This window comes from Rhinolophus ferrumequinum, chromosome 16, assembly GCF_004115265.2.
Source record: "Rhinolophus ferrumequinum isolate MPI-CBG mRhiFer1 chromosome 16, mRhiFer1_v1.p, whole genome shotgun sequence".
Lineage (NCBI taxonomy): Eukaryota > Metazoa > Chordata > Mammalia > Chiroptera > Rhinolophidae > Rhinolophus > Rhinolophus ferrumequinum.
This window is the reverse complement of record NC_046299.1, coordinates 38,882,167-38,895,541: the sequence shown is the minus strand read 5'-3', so window position 1 is coordinate 38,895,541 and position 13,375 is coordinate 38,882,167.

The window sequence follows — 13,375 nt, the reverse complement described above, 5'->3', positions numbered from 1 at the left end:
TAAAAATTGCAAAAACCGCAATTACTTGTGCACCAACCTAATAATATTTAGTAAAAAGAAAGAAATAATTTTCAGAATTAGTGTTTAAGTGACCAATAAAATATATGAAAGAAAGAGAAGTGCTGACAACTCACAAAGATGAATTTTTCTTTTGGGCCCACATGGATAAATATTGAGATAAAATATTGGAATAGTGGGTAAAAGTTAGACTGTGAAATACCATGTGTACTGCATAGTTACCTAATACATCAAAGATTGTAATTTTAACTATATGTGGTCCTGCAAGACTGAAAAGCTTTTCAAATTTAAATACAGGGATGGACATTTTTTTCCCTTTTAATTAGAGTTGTAAGCAATCCAGAAAGTTGCCTTCAATAGTATGGATCGTTCATTCATTTCACAAGTTATTATTAATGGGCTCTTACTCTGTGATAAGCACACTGTAAGGCATGGGGAATGTAAAAGTGAGGAAGATAAACATACTTGCCCTTATGGAGACAACACTCTTGGAAATAAGACAGTTAAAACTAGTACATGTAACACAGTGGGCTATAGTGGGGCAACTAGAAGTATTATATACCGGTAAGCACAGAGAGGTGAAGCCAACGTTGGTAAAGGAGGGTAAGGGAGGGCTTCCTGGGAATGAGATAACAGAGATCGGAGGCTAAGTGGGGGTCAGCCAGAGAAGACGATGCAGAGGGTCTTCATGTGCAAGAGCTTAGAGACTAGAGAGAGCAAGAGAGTTAAAAAAAACAACAACAACCAAAAACAAGTATATCTTAGAACAGCCTTATAGAAAACGTGAATATATTTCTATCTTTATCTCTAGCTCCATATATCAGTCTATATCGGGATCTATCTACCTACTTAAATATCTACCTACTTATAGAGGGATATAGAAAATGATATGACTTTGTAGCTTGATTAATTAATCAAATATTGATGGTTTGAAAGAAAGCTGGAGAGAATATTACTGTGTGAATGGATAATATCATCCTCCAAGTCTCTGTGCTTGCTCTGCTTTGTTCAGTTCAATAGCTCAGCTAACATTTATTCAAAAATATTGTACTAAATGTCAGACACAGTGATTGGTATTTGGGATGCTGAGATAAAAAAGACAAGGATTCAGCATTCAATAATGGAGAAGACACATCAAGGGCAAACCCAGTGTTGTGCTGTGTGATGTGAGCTAAGAGATACGTACTGGATTCTGAGCACTTTGGGCTGCAGGAGCATGGGGGAAAGCACCTCATCTGGCCTCAGAGGATGGGGATGATTTGCCAGAGGACTAATACCTGAGCTGAGCCAAGCCGTGAGTCCGTTCCATTCGGTTTATTTTTATTATGTACTTGGATGAAGTCCTAGAAACCTATAAAGAGTAAGCCTCATGAGAGCTAGGGGTGAATTAATCTATATAATTAGCAGTGCCTTAAAACACAGAAAACACTAAATAAATATATCTTGAATAATTGAGTAAAAGACATTTTTATTATACTTGTGAAGAAAAGCCAAAAATGTTAATTAATAACATTAAAAAATAAAGAACTTTACAGGTTGGAATAACTGTCCTTAATCATAGGAAATTTAATAGTGAAAAATATAATGGATTATACCAAGTTCATATAATCAAATGTCTAAGGACAAGAGTGGAGAGATCATACTGAAATGATGGCACTTTCTGAAAATGAGTCCACATTATGATGTCAAAGAAAGTAAAGACATTATTTAGATTGAAGTAGAGTGTTCAGTGCAAAGGAATTGATAATTTCATTGGTCTCCGTGCATTCGTCAGAACCTCTGGATAATTATTTACAGTTCTTAGTGTAACATTTAAAAGAATGATTATGACAAAATTGAATGTATTTGCAGGAAAACAGTCAAAGCAATAAAAGTTTAAAGCTATTTATCATGAAGAATGCAGTGGTCTGTTCCAGCTCTTAAATTATGTGTTTTTTTAGAATTAGACAATTGATTTTCATTGCAGAGAATTTTCCTCAAAAATAGCACCACTTTATTGGTGTATCTGTGTCCCTTGATTTTTAAAAATGAATGGTAAATTTCTGCTATCCATAGCCAGTAAAAATAGGTAAGGCAGTCATAGCAAAATAATCTGTCTATGAATATTTAATGGTCAACATATTCTATAGATTAAGAATCCTGTTGTCTTGAAAATAAAATTAACTTTAAAATGAACATGATGTGCTTTATGTGATTTGTTGAAACTATCAGGGTAGTATCAGAAGCAAAGTAAGTATATTTCTTGAGTTTTTTTTTGAAATCCCCTGAGACACAAATCAGGTCAAGTTGAGGAAGTGAAAAATATGAAAATTATGCAATAAAATTATTTAAAATACTGAGTTCCAAAGGTGAGAGTTGAGCAAGCGTCAGGGCACTATGTATAGCTAACAATCTGTGAACATAAAAAAGACACAGCTGAAAGCAACAAATGAACAAGACAAACAAAAAACAAACCTCAGAGACACAGATAATATCATGATGGTTACCAGAGGGAAAGGAGGGGGAGGTTGAAAAGGGTAAAGGGGGTGAAATGTATGGTGACAGAGGGAGATATGACTCTGGGTGGTGAACACACAAGGCAATATGCAGATGATGTATTACAGAATTGTACACTTGAAGCCTATGTAATTTTATTAGCCGATGTCACTCTAATAAATTCAATAAAATTTCAAAAGAAGACACAAGTGAAATAATTTAAGTTATGGTGTGCTTTATCTTGGAGGTATATTTTTTTTTATAGGGACCATGAATATTTATGGCAAGGCACTGAACACATAAATTAATAAATGAGTACATGAAATAGAAAGGAATATAATTCTGGGTCCCTAGTTCACTAAAGTGAAACTTTACCTCTGGTTATTTCCAAATCTCTGCCCTTCCACCCCACCCCACCCTCAGATCTGCAGCTGCATTGTTTGAATGTGACTGACTGAAAACACACATTTCTCACTCAAAATTCAGGACACTGAACTGAGGTTCACCCTTACTGCTGCTTAGAAATCCTACTTCCTCTTACTAGTTCATTCACTCCCCTAGAAACCTATTTTATACTCTTCTCTTTTTTCAAATCCCTAATACTTCCTCTCCCATGATCATACACATGAAAGGTCCGTAATTTATCTAAGACAATCACTCCGGTTCTACGAATATTACGTCGTCTTGCCTTTGCCCACACAAGAAACTGGTTCTAGCAATTCTCTATCTTCCTTAGGCTTTGTGAAATGTTGGCTGCTCCTTTTATTTTCCTCACCAGCGTTAATATTCCCCTAGAACCCCACATTTCCCACTGTTAATCAAAAAGAAATCCAACTTTTGCTTTTAGCCACGAGGGAGTAGGGGATTTGAAATTACCCTCCTATCACAAACAAATAAAAACACTATAAAACCTACAGAAAACAGGCATTTTCAGATATTAGAAAACAAGCATCCTGTGACTGTGATCCGTGAGAAGGAGGAAAACAATGCTATCCATGCATAAGCCATGCTTTCTTCCTAGAGGAAATGTCTAGACTGTGAAGATACAGAGAACAGAGATTTGGTAGGCCAAGGCAGGATTTTGAGGGCATAGTATCTAATAGGGGAGAGTTACACAGAGAAAGAGCGCCAGAAAACTGCCTAGGGATCCCTTCCAGGGTTTAGCTGAATACAAATCTGAGAATGCAAAGCATCAAGCCCTATGAGGTCAGGAAAGCCCAAGTTCTGTGGGAAAAATTATCAAGAAGCTGAAAGCCAAACAATTCCCAGATTTCAAAGAGGGCTGGGAATCATTCTTGTTCCCACCCGCCAAAGTGGAGAGATCTTACCGAATACCTGGGGCATTTAATAAAGACTGCAGTAGGGTGATGGCTTTGAAGTGGGGTTAACTTACTCCAAGAGTAAAGTCTTCTGTTGAGTTGCCTTAAAAGAAATAAAAAATAAGATCTGAAAGGATCAAATTGATCTGCAATAACTTAACTGTCACACTGAAGTGTATCAAAAAATTTTCTGATACTCTTTAAAGGAACGCACAAAAAATCCAGCTTCAATAATATAAAATCTCCAGCATTCAAAGAAAAAGTTCTAGATGTATAAAGAAGCAGAAAATGTGACCTACACCTGAAGGAAAATCAATAAAAACATACAGAAATTCAGAGATAATAGCATCAGAAAAGGGAAATTAATATAGCTATTGTCATTATGCTCCATATACTCACAGTGTAAACAAAAACATGAACACAATGAGGAGAAATGGAAAATATAGACAAGAACCAAATGGAACTTTTAGGGATGAAAAATATAGTGTCTGAAGTGAAATTTATTTGGATAAAATTAACAGCAGCTTCAACACTGCAGAAGAAAATGTTAATTTGAATGCATAACAATAGAAATGATCCCAAATAAAAAGCAGAAAATAATATGATTGGGGAAAAAAAAGCACCTAGCGTTGATGAGTTATGAGGAATTATCAAGTAATCGAACATGTGTAATTGAAGTCCCAGAATAATTGGGGGAGTGGAAGAAGGAGAATACTAAGAAATAATGGCTGAAAATCTTTCAGATTACAAAGCTCCCTGATTTCCAAGCAGGATAGACACAAAGAATACCACATCAATGAACACCATCATCCAATTGCTGCAATCTGATGATTAAAAAAAATAATTCTTAAAAGCAGCTGGAGGAAAAAAAAAGGATATGCAGAGAGAAAAAGAATTGGTACAGACTCTTTTTCAGAACTACATAAGCCATTGGACAATGGGATGATACCTTTTAAATGCTGAAGGACAAAAAATGCTCTGAGAGTTAGGCATTAGCAGGCTGGCAGGAGGTTGTGGTGCCATAAAATAACAGCACAAAAGGGACTAAATTTCCTGCCTCTGCCTCTCCATCTCTTTTCAAAGCCTAAAACCAGGGGATAGCTGGAGTCCCCCTAAGCCAGAGAGGTGTCATTGCTCTATCAGAGCTGGGTTCCTCAGCCCAAAGATGCCTATCCATGTACTAAATAACTGTCATGAATGTTTCCTGACTTGTTCATGATTTGTTCGTATATCAGTTAGCTTCTGCTCTTCTTCTTGTAGGTTTATTTTGCTGAAAAAGACCCATTCTTTCTGTCTTTGAAAATACTTTTGAATACTTTTTAATTTGATTGTCTTGATAACAAATTAAAATACATAAAAGTAAAATGAATAATATAAAAACCAGAATATGAACTTCATGGGGTGGTTCCATTTCTGTTTTGTACGTCTTCGCATCACTAAGGAGGATGGATGGCATATGAAAAGTACAAAAATATATGTTTTGAACGAATGGATAAAAATAAGTACTATAGTTCTATCACCCCGCATAGCATTGATATTTTATTATGTTTGTTACTATCATTTTTTAAAGAAAATAAAAGTATTACAAATGAAACTAAATTTCCTTTTAATAACTACTCTTGGTTGTAAATTCACTTCTGTATATTCCTGCATGCAATCTTGTGAATTTGGTGTGTTTTCTTCTGGTCATCATTATTCCCTTGCAGTTTGGTATATATAGAGATAAACATAGATATAGAAATACACTGTATAGAGTTACACACCGAAGCACATGCAAACACAGATTCTATCTCTGTCTCTCTGTCATCTATCATTAATGTCTGTCTAACAAATTGTCAGAAATATTTTTTAAGGCACTGCACAGTTCTAGGGGATACCATTCAGATCATGCTTATGGGAATATCATTGCTGTGACACTAGGTATATTGTTCTTTATCTACTTCTTTCATTTAATGTTATGTTTTTGACTTTTAATTGCTATGTAGTTTTTAGTTATATTAATAGGCCATATTTAATTTATCCGTTCCTTGAGTGACGAGCTTCTAAGTTGTTTCTAGTTCTGCAATATTATAAAAATGTGTTTATACATGCATCTTGTATGAGGTTCAGTATAAAAATTTCTGAAAGGGTACATTATCAGAAATGAAAGTGCTGGGTCATATGTTCCTTTTCAATTTTATTTGACTCTTCAAATTGCTCCACAACTTACAATACTTCGAGCCACTTTCCATTCCCACTAGCCGCGTATGGTACAACCAATTTCCATATATCCTTGTTAATAATGACTAGGGTGAAATGTTAACTTTGCCTATAAGAAAAATGAAAACTGTTATCTCATTACTGTTTTAACCCAATCCTTTCATAATAATGAGGTTGAACATGTTTTCCAAGATTTGTTAGGTTTTTCTCCCTTTGGGGAATTACCTGTTCTTGTCCTTTGCTCTTTGTGGTATGTCTTTATACTTTGATTTGTCTTTAGAGTAAGGCAACATCCTGATTACATGGTGGCAATTAAATACATATTTTGAATTTTATTCGTAGAGTTAGGAAAATATGTCCTATGGGTCTTTGAAGAAATTGTCTTTGTCTTTCTTTGTTTATCTGTGATTTAAAAAAAACAGACTTTATTTTTTAGAACAGTTTTAGGGTCATAGCAAAATTGAGAGGAATGTGCAAAGATTTCCCATACACTCCTGCCCCCACACATGCAGAGCCTCCCCCACTACCAAAATCTCCCCCCCCACCCCCACGTGGTACATTTCTTACAACTGATGACACATGTGCGGTGTTCTGAATCCTGCATTTGATAGGATGCGAGAGGCAAGATGGTTTAATGTGAGAGTCTGTACTTCGGAGACAGGTTGACTTGAATTTGGGTCCTGGCTCTTTCATTCAGTCAACATGGAATCTTTGGCAATTTACTCAGACTTTCTGAAATGGGGATAATAATCAATAGCTCATAAAACTCCAAGCATTAACTTGAGAAAATAAGTGTAAAGCACTTAGTACAGTAAAGCGTTGATGAAGAGATGCGGTCAATGGAACTCATATTGCTAGTGAGAGTGAAAACTCGAATAATTTGAAAGACCTGTTTATGACAGTACCTACTAAAGCTGATCGTATCCATGCTTAGTCACTCTACTCTTAAAAATATACCCTCAAACATGCTGATAGCAGCACTTTTTGTAGTAGACCCAAATAGAAAACTATCTGAAAATCTATCAATGCATATTGTACTACTTCAGTATAAAGTAAAAGAGGCAGAGGATAATGATGAATTTGTTTTATTAGTTGAGAATATTTCGATGGCCTTGGTTCCTGGCAATATCTTTATGCATTTTTTCTATGGTTCAGGGTATGATCCTTAATTGGCATGTCACATAGAATATGCTCAATAATAATAATAATAATAATCATAATTCCTTTTTTTACCCCACATCCTTAATTACAAACTGCATGTGGAAATACTCATTGCTTTGGTCTGATCAGATGTCCAGTCAATCTTTCTCTTTAAATGTTACATGAAAACCCCACCCAGTTATCTGGAGGGCCTACTAGTATGCTTGATCTTATAGCTAAGTCTACACGGGGAAACTTGTTTATATCCCAAGTTTATACTAAGAAATCTAAACTACTAATCAAATAATGAAGTTGCAGCTGTGGCTGACATTGTTTCTTAATATGCCGTTTAAATGTAATGCATTGAGCCATTCTTTTTACATTGCAATCTTAGCCACACACAAATGGGGGCTGGAGAGGAACAGGTGCAATGCCTGCGGCTAGTTTGCAGGGACACTTGGGGTAAAAGTAGAACTGTTACATGCTGACACATTTGTACTTCCTTCGAATTTTGCTGAATTGTCTCTTTCTTGAGAATCAGAGGCATATTTTTAGACCTTGCATTGGTTTCCTGTTTAGTGGCCCTTTTCACCAGAAGCTCAGAAGAATTTTCAGTAATGATGCCAGTCGAGCTTTGCCTTGAGAACTTAAATGTACAAACAGATGTGGACAGTAGGGGTCACAGTTGTCCTGGATTAAGATCAGAAAATTGGTGTTCACACAATATGGTTTGTTTGTTTTATCGTTGTTTTGAGATTTATAGAATAATAGCTATAAAATATGAGTTTGGTTTGAAAATTCAGTCTTTGGCCATGTTAATAGGCTTACAATCTTGCCTTTCCCCCTTTCTGCATATTTGCGTAATTGTTTTCAACATTCCTTTTGAGAGACAAGACGTTTTTATTCTTAGACAGCAAAGTTCTGCTTGAAGGTATTCTTTTAATCACTGTCAAACCAAAAAGGAATTTTCATTAGGGACTTTTAAATTTTTCTAATCAAAGTTCCTAAAAGCATTTTTTGAATAAATGAGTTTCATAATTTACAGTGCAGTAGGAATTATTTCTCTCTTCTGCTTTGAAGATAGGAGGAATGAGGTTTCTAGTTTTTTCATTTTGCATTAAAGCTCTAGTTGCTGGGAAATTATTGTTGTAACCTGTTATTTATCAGTGATTGGTTAGAATAGATATGTTTACCTAAGTCTCTTCATCATGTACTGTAATACATCATGAAAGTTCATACAGCAATGGCAATTTAATGCAGTATTTGATGCAACAAGTTATGTACTTAGTCCATAATTTTTTGATTCAAAAATATTTATAGGAGATCAGTGTACTAGAAAACCACAAAGAGGTTTACTACTTATTGTAGATTAAAAGAGGGTAGTGAAGCGTTGATGAAGAGATGCGGTAAATGGAACTCACATTGCTAGTGAGAGTGAAAACTCAAATAATTTGAAAGACCTGTTTATGACAGTACCTACTAAAGCTGATCATATCCATACTTAGTCACTCTACTCTTAAAAATATACCCTCAAACATGCTGATAGCAGCACTTTTTGTAGTAGACCCAAATAGAAAACTATCTGAAAATCTATCAATGCATATTGTACTACTTCAGTATAAAGTAAAAGAGGCAGAGGATAATGATGAATTTGTTTTATTAGTTGAGAATATTTCGATGGCCTTGGTCCTTGGCAATATCTTTATGCATTTTTTCTATGGTTCAAGATATGATTCTTAATTGGCATGTTCACAATTATATCTTTGCTAGGGCATCTTGTGTTGCCCAGATTAAGAAAAATGTATTCATTTTAACTAAACTTATAGAAGACTCATGAATAAATTTAGGTAGATGCGTTAATTTTCAATGAGTAATATTCTTTTTCATTAACTGCAATATTCAAGTCCCTTATTTTGGTAAGTCCTTCTGGTGTTGTCAAATTAATAATTAGAAGATGGTTATAGTGAGTGTAGGATGAATGCAGAGGCAGGTGCATAATAATTATGAGTTTTTTCTTTAGAATATGTAGATGTCCAATGATTTATTTCTTTTATATAAAAGATTTTTCTTCCCTAATGCTTGTGTTAGTATATCCCAGATATAGTCTCTCATTCTGGAGGAGAGCTATGTAAACAGTTCTTCCTCTTATTTCATGGGCTTCCCCTTTCATATTTTCAGGCTATTTTCTTTTTGGTCAGATCATCCTGTTTTTTCTTTTTTCTTTTTTCTCCACCACCTCTAAAGGACAATGCAGATGATGATGAAATTTTAGACAACTGCAAATGTGTCTCAGTTATGTTAACCTGAGATAATGTTCAGATCACCATGGGAGAGTCACTTTTTTTTTTTTTTTTCTAGGATTAATCACATACTTTGATTGCTGGTGTGTTCAAAGGGCTATCTCAATTTCACATTCTTTGGGGGTACCTTGTTGTCTTACTTATGAATCTCTTATTGATATAGTTAATCAGACTATTTTCATTTCATAACATAGAATCATAAAACTGGAAGTAACATTAAAATATCATTGTTCTTTCCCCCTGGTCAACGATATCAACATAAATCAGTTCAACTAGATGAGAATATATTCTACTCTGAAGAAATAGTTTCAAGGAAGAATACAGTATTCTCAAAACCTATCTCATTTTTTGAACAGTTCTAGAATGGAAGAGAGAACACAATAGCAATAACCGTGAAGACAGTGCAAAACAGTAAGTAATATTTGGGGGAAAAACTCAGTTTTCACTTAAGAGAAGTTCTTAATGAATTGAAAAATCACCAACAAATTCCCTCTTGCACTCATAATCTTTTTTCTCATCCATTTTTGAAGTCAAGCAGCCATAGGGATAAGAAATAGCAGAAAGAAGGATTGATCATAAACCTACGGACTGAGGTATTGGTATTTTCTAAGTATCTCTCAAAAGAGACTTTTAATTCTAGCCCAAGATCTGAGGACACACATTCATGCAATTGAACAACATCCAAAGAAGGATATAACTGTTTTTTATGGAATTAACTACTCATATCCATGGAGAGCCCAAGTTAACAGGGGTGACAGTATTACATTCAAGCATGCTGACCTCGCCATATTTTCACCAGATGAAATGGATAGCAACTCATTAAATGATGTCGAGGATATAGTCAGAAATACAGCAAGGTCAGGTACCCTTGGGGAGAGAGCAGACTTGAAAGGCAGGATAGATAAAATATTTGCCTTTAGAAGGATTTTGAATAAAGACACTTAACATTTCCATTAAAGTTCATGATGATGCATGACAATGAGCAAAGAAAATTGATTTCAAACATTTGAATGCTTGAATATAAAACCATGTTATAAAAGTGGAGAAAAAGATTATGAAACTTATTTCCTGGTGACCTGGTTACTTGGATTGGTGACTGTGATTAAAAATATAACATTGATAAGATCGAGTGATTATATTATTTACACAAATTAATTCATCATTGAACCGTGAAGGAATTTCCAAACTGTTGCTTTAAAAATGTTTTGTGCTGTCACGAATGCTGGATTCCTAATTTTAGATGTTTTAATATAATGAAGATTCACTTCTCATTCATTCATTTATTCATTCATTCAGTGTCTATCCTAAATGCTTTTCTAGGTGCTTTTGGGGGGGGGTGGATATAAAGATGTCTAAGTAATAACATGCTTTAGGAATTTATGACTTAGTAAGTGATGTAGAATTAACTACCAAATAAGGATATCCAAATGAAATTCATGCTAGAAGAGATGCATTAGCAACGTGCCTCAGGAGAAAGAAAAATTAATTTTTGTTATCATGGAGGCTGCAGTGAGGAGGTGATGTTTTAACTGGGTCTTAAAAGATAAGCAGGAAAGAGTGCAAAGGGCATCCTTGGCTAAGAAAACAGCAGTAACAAGAACACAGAAAGTCCTTGACATGCTGAGGCCACGAGAAGTGGTCTATTGGTGACGTTCAGTATGGGATGGAATATAGTGAAATGGGAGAGAATTGATTAGGAAATAGAACAACTTTATAAAGAGAGAAGCTGTAGTCATTTCTCTGACATTAATCAAACTGAGTTTAATACTACATCTATCAAAAAAACTGAGAACAGAAAGTTTTACAAACACTTACATTTACAAATGTTTGATCTAGAGGGAATCTCAGAGATTATCTAGTTTAATCTCCCCCCGCCGCTTTTCATTCTCTCCTCTCCCTCTCTCTTCCCATCTTATTTCCTTCCCTTCTCTCCCATAGCAGAGGCTGATAGAAAGTTTAAGTAATTTTAACCAAGATCACATAACCAGGATGGTTAGGTATGAAAAATCTCAGGTTACTATAATTGGTCTGTGGCTCTTTTGACCACAGTAGGTAGAAGAGAGACTGTTGGGCTGTGAGTCAGAGTAGAGATCCAAGGTAGAGCTATTACCTATTATTAATGGTAAAAGGCAGTAATTTTCTAGTTTTTTTTTTTTTTTTTCAGTAAGTGGTGGCCTAAATTTGATGCAGGTAGCTCAATGTAGCAGATGTGCTGGGAAGTGCATTTTCTGGTTCCCAAATTGAAGTGTTCACGTAACCACATATAAGTATACACAGGTAGTCAGATTTGTGTTCTGTGATCCATTTCCCTACAACAGTTACTTGAGCAGACATGGGCATCTGTTTCTAGTTGATCCAATAACATTTCTTTCCTGGGAATTTGGAAGTGGGAAGGCTGAGATGAAAGATGTTGGGTAAAGACGAGTGCTGGAATCCTGACAAGCTAAAGCCAGGTATAAGAAGATGTGGGAATACAATAATGTGAGTTAAAAAAAAAAAAAAAGAATAAAGAGGAAAAGATGCAGAGAGATGTGGAAACAAAGAAGAGTGGGCGTAGAGTCTCTATGTTACCCATCTCTACTTAAGTTTCCCCTCTTGTCTAGTGATATCTAATTTTACCTTTTCATGTGACATCGGTGAAATCTAACATCTATGAACTGGGGCCTCTGCTATGTGCAGACAAAGCAGCTTTGTTCTCAGAAACCATTTTACTATGTGACTCTTTCAACTCCAAATTGTGAATAACCCTGCCATTTCCTCTTGAGTTGTGTTTTCCCTACTTTTCTTCAAGACAAAACCAAACAAGAAACCCCTGAGGAACCCTACTTTCTCCATTTAGTTATTTGGGGGAAAATGCTCAATTTCTTTTCCTCCCTTTGTCCTGCTGAGCCAGGAGTGCCTTACTCGGTTACCACAGGACAAGGAGAACCGTTGAAGCATTCTTAAGTCTTTCATACACCTGACCAGTGTGGGTTAGACTGAAGGCTAGTGGCCTGTGGACCCGAACACACTGCATCAACAACCTCCCTCCTTCCATCTGTTAAAAAATCACCTTTCAGATGAATGAACAACTTGAAAATCTGAAGAACAGACAAATTATTCTTAATGGTTTTCTGTTCCCTATTCATCCCTCTATTGTCATTTAAGGGGCAGTGGATCTTGATAGAGATGATGAAATGAGCATTTATTATAGGAAGGAAAATACTTGGTGTAGATACCATGCTGGGGCAGTAGTCACAGAAACACCTTTCTTACCGACAAGGGTTCTGTCCAGATAGTAAACCATCATAAATCTTTCTAACTGGGAAGTCCAAAATGTATGTACTTAACTAGTTTGAGACTAATCAAGCTATAAGGAATATATTTCAATTAAAAATTAGTTTCTTTTTATAAAAGGGAATATATAAATATTATAAATATCTGTTTTAAATCATTTACAAATAATTTACTTATAAATTATAAATATGAATTTATGACTCATCACAACCACCCAGGAATAATTTTGCTTAGGAAGTACCACATAGCCTATTTAGTAAAAACTGATTTACCTACTGTTTTTTTAAAGGAGTACTTTGGTTTTTATAAAGTTTCTAGCAAATACATAAACATATAAATGGACACATAGGAAAGGCGTTGAGTTGGTCAGGATGTTCAAGATGTTCAGTAACTGGAATCTTCCTGCACGTTTGCAACAGATTCGGAAAGACCAAGACACAATTTGATCCAGCCTTTAGGTTCTTGGAAAAAAGGAGCCGTTCTCCTGGAGATTGGTGCTGGAGGGGTGAGGATGCCAGAAACACTGTACAAAGTTGCCAACTCTGCCACTTTTAATTTAGGGAACATCTTGGCTTAATACTCATACCTCTGTCCCTTTCTTTGCTGAAAGAATCACCTACAAGCTCATTATCCTCATTAAACTACAGT